This window comes from Notechis scutatus, chromosome 1, assembly GCF_049901735.1.
Source record: "Notechis scutatus isolate UNSWTSFEM ecotype Mainland chromosome 1, rNotScu1.2, whole genome shotgun sequence".
Lineage (NCBI taxonomy): Eukaryota > Metazoa > Chordata > Lepidosauria > Squamata > Elapidae > Notechis > Notechis scutatus.
Genome location: NC_142009.1, coordinates 38,719,996 through 38,724,631, shown reverse-complemented (window position 1 = coordinate 38,724,631; position 4,636 = coordinate 38,719,996).

The following is a 4,636-nucleotide window of genomic DNA, read 5'->3' as shown; positions in this document are numbered from 1 at the left end:
AGGAGGAGGAGGAGGAGGAGGAGGAGGAGGAGGAGGAGGAGGAGGAGGAGGAGGAGGAGGAGGAGGAGGAGGAGGAACAATGTTATGGTTTATGAGGGAACCATCACATTCCTTGCAGGATCTTTTTCTTGTCAGGGATTCTAGCCCAATCAAAGAGTTGAGTTTAGAAGCTGGCAGAGAAGGGAAAGCCAATGTTATACTTCCCATTCCAAGATGGGGATATATCTATGTTTTTGAAATATTTGCTTTTGCAAGGACTTCAGAAAAAGGAAAAGCTCTGAAGCACCTCTAAAAACCGCCCTAGGACATGATAAGAGCTGATACTACTCAGTTCTTTATTGAGAAGTTTAAAATACTGGAGCTATCACAGGGAGTGTCCCATTCTTTGTCTTTCTGAACCAGAATTTAGGGTGGGGGGATAAGAATATGGCCTCAGATAGCAACCTCAAGGTTCAGATAATTTCATGTGAATGCATGGAAGTCCAAAGATAACAAAAGTCTCACATCAATTAAGGCAGGAAGGAAGAGATTTGCGATCTTTCAGACTGTGTTGGGTTTTCATTTTCAGCATTAGCCAGGGCTAATGAGAGATGGAATCTGGATGGGCTGGAGTTTCTAGTGTTGGTTCAAAGATTAAAAGATCCTTGTCCTTACTAATCATTGGGTCTCTGTCAATGCAACTGATAGAGAATAAGAAAATATATATGTATCATATGAGCAAATGAAGAAAAACGGTTCACTTTTCATATTCTTTTTGAATCCATCACTAGTGTTCTTCTCCATAGCAATATCCCAAAATGAAACACTTCCTTCCATTTCACTTGGTCACAGAAGTCCCTAAAACTATATTTAAAAAGAAAAAGCTAAAATTGAATATCTGGATTTCAATTTTGAAATAATATTATATATTTTTACCTGGTCCAACTCTTTTTAGTTTTAGAAAATATCTGCAGGTTATTCTGACCGAAGTTAGTCAGACAGTCTCTGATCATATCCCTTATTTAAGCATATAATGAATATGGTTATCCTTTTGCTGATTAAATCAGTACAGGAAAATGGACAGCTATGAGAATTAAGTGGGTCACAGAGAACAATCTTCTTCTCCCTCATGTTTAGGCTGATATCTGTTGCACCATGCTCAGTTGAGAATGAAAAATAGCTGCTTTTTAAATAACCAGTTCAAGATAATTAACTGTGCCACAATGGGAGATTTTGAAATAGTAAAATCAGATCTATAGAAATATGTGGGAGGGACAGCAAACAAGATTCTACAAGAAATTTGGTACAGCTTTGGCCACTACACATCCCAAACAATATTGCAAAATTAGAAACAATGCATAAAAAGGCAATAAGGTGGTCACTGGAAACTCTCAATGGTAGAATAGTAATAGCAATAACACTTAGACTTATATACCGCACCATAGTGTTTTACAGCACTCTTTGAACAGTTTACAATGTCAGCATATTTCCCCCAACAATCTAGGTCCTCATTTTACTGGCCTCGGAAGGATGGAAGACTGAGTCAACCCTAAATCCATCAGGATTGAACTCCAGACTGTGGGTAAAGATAGACTGCAATACTACATTCGTCACCAGAATGTCACCAGATCTCCTATTCCTACCTCCTTTAATAGAAGCAGAAAATCAACAATCGGTTTCTCATCAGCAAATGGACCATATTGATCAAGTGACAAGGAATGAAAATGGGTGGAGTTCCATGGCTCTAAGACTGGCAGACTTTGAGTTCTTTCATACAATACTTGCTGTCTTCCCCCTTGGCAGCCTGTGGGATCTTTTTTATTGTACAAAATCAAAGCAACAAAAATAAAGTTATCCTGCATACTGTGTGTAGGAAGATCAGAGATAGCTGGAATTTATTTTACCTCACTTGAGTGAGAATGATAGTATCAGCAGCCATCCTCGATCTTAGCAGCTGCTGGAAGATGTCTGCCTGATGTTTTCAAGGATGATTGCAGTAGGGTTGCCCAGGACCTTCTGTATAGAAAGCAGACATTCCAGGGCTGGAAAATGACCTAGTTTTACCTGCATGCCAATTTTTCTACCAAAGCAAAGGCTGCTTTATGTCAAGTTAATCCGGGGAAAAAATACTAAAGGGCCAGTGACAAGAAAGCTGTAATAATTAAAAAACCATCAGAAAGAGAATGATTAAGCGGGCTGGTTTCTGCACTGCATATTTTATTAGTACTAGACTAATTCCATAAAGACTGTGAGCTCCACAGCTTAGGAGAAGAGATGATAAATAATAAATAGTAATTAAATTAAAGATGTACATACTACATTGCTCCAGATTTCCTGGAAGTTTGGAAATGGACTCATGTATAATCATAATAATTAAGATCTCTTTGCACACAGTCCACTGGGCGCCACATCACACAGAACCTTGAAGTCAGTTTGCACACTAAGGCTGCTGGAGAAACTGTCAGACTTTTCATTTTGTTGGATTGATTACATTTTTAAATGGGGGGAAATGAGAAATGCCATTGGCTATAGCTTCACTTTATTTCCAGCAATAGTATGAAAAAAAAGAACATCAATATATTCCTATCATTTTAACTGCAGCACCACTTATGGTAGGGGTTCTACTCTGGTTTAGGTTTGTATGAGGTGGGGAATTAATTACCTTATGCCCCAACAAATGAAAATGGAGATATTCTGAGCTCCTGGGTTTCATAAAATAATCCTGCATCCATCTCAGGCATTACTCAGTCCTTAAACCAGGGGTATTGACAGTGATAGTTATTGTCATCACTGAGTGATAAGAATCCCACCTTTCTTTTAATGTGCACGACACATACATAGATAAAAAGGACTGGGATTTTGATTGCACCCATCATTTTGAAGCCATGGGCACTCATAACCTAAACATTCAGCTATAGATCTCCCAAAGCCTTTAGAGGAAGGTTTCTAGAATTCCCTTGGTAAAGGGCAGTAAGTAAGGAAGTGTGTCTGACATCTGGCAGACATATTTCCAGGTCCACATGGACGAACAAACAACCAACCCTTAGAACAGTTTGTCAGTTTGGGTGACCTTAACAACGTAAGAACTCATTGCTAGCCAGATCCTCTAGGAATTTCTTTTCAAATCATCCACACTATAGCTGTCAACACATCTGATGGCAGCAAATTCCACAATTTTATGTGTTGCATAAAGAAGTATGATTGTATCCATAAATGTACATTGGGAAGGATGCAAAAGGAGACAAGCGATAGTCGATTCACAACATCACAGTGCAAATAATATGAATTATGATTGATGGCAATTATGTAACTTGCATCAAAACAGATGACATCATGATACAATCTTTGTGTTTTCTAACCAATGGCCCAATCAGAATTATCTTTTGATCCCGGTTTTCAATTTTTTAGCCAATAAGAGTACCTTTTATTTTTTTAAGTTATTGTTTATTTTAAAATAACAATGACAGGTGATTGTCCATCATGAGAAGGGTGGAGATGAATAGGGTTTCTTTAATACAGCTGCATTCTTTAATACAGATTTGTTGGAATCCATAAATCTAATCACATAGAAACTCCCAAAACTGGAGAGTCCTAGATTGCTAATAGTCTATCTATCATTGAATAAGCAAAACAGCAGTAAATAAATAAAATAACTAAAATAGAATAGAATAGAATACTTTATTGGCCAAGTGTGATTGGACACACAAGGAATTTGTCTTGGTGTAAATACTCTCAGTATACATAAAGAAAAGATACATTCGTTAAGAATCAAGAATCATAACGTACAACACTTAATGATAGTCATAGGATACAATCAACAATCAAATCATACTAGGAAACAGTCAAGTGGGTGAGAAGGAGTGGTGAGAAGATTAACAGTAATAGCAGTGTACACTTTGTAAATAGCTGAACAGTGTTGAGGAAATTATTTGTTTAGCAGAGTGATGGCTTTCGGGGAAAACCTGTTCCTGTGTCTAGTTGTTCTGGTGCGCAGTGCTCTATAGCGTCGTTTTGAGGGTAGGAGTTGAAACAGTTTATGTCTGGGATGTGAGGGGTCTGTAAATATTTTCACAGCCCTCTTTTTGACTCGTGCAGTATACAGGTCCTCAACTGAAGGCAGGTGGGTAGTAATTGTTTTTTCTGCAGTCCTAATTATCCTGTGAAGTCTGTGTCTGTCCTGTTGGGTTGCAGAACCAGACAGTTATAGAATAAAATAAAAAGTGCAGGGAGGGGAAGCAAGAAGAGTATCACCTGATACATGAGCATGCCACATTTTTATTGAAAACTTCATATAACAGCCTTTTCATCCTTGTGTTTTAAAAGGGAAATTTTTATTACTGGTAATCCTTCCTTTTTATACACAATATTATTGGATGCTGATTATAAAATGGAGAGGAAGGTCAAGTAAGCAAAGAACTGATTGAATGTATTCCTATTTGCATTTAACACACTTTCAGCAATTCCCCTCATAAAAGATATCATTGGATGGATATAAGTTGATATGAGAATTTTCAGACCTTTTTGATATTATTTGAAGAGCTCTATAACCAGCTATTCAGGGGAAGATAAAGCTGATTTAGTGTGACCTTTTATTGATGCTGGGTGTATGTCAACATTTTGAATTCTCATTGTTCTTCCTTTATGTTTGTATTGTTTT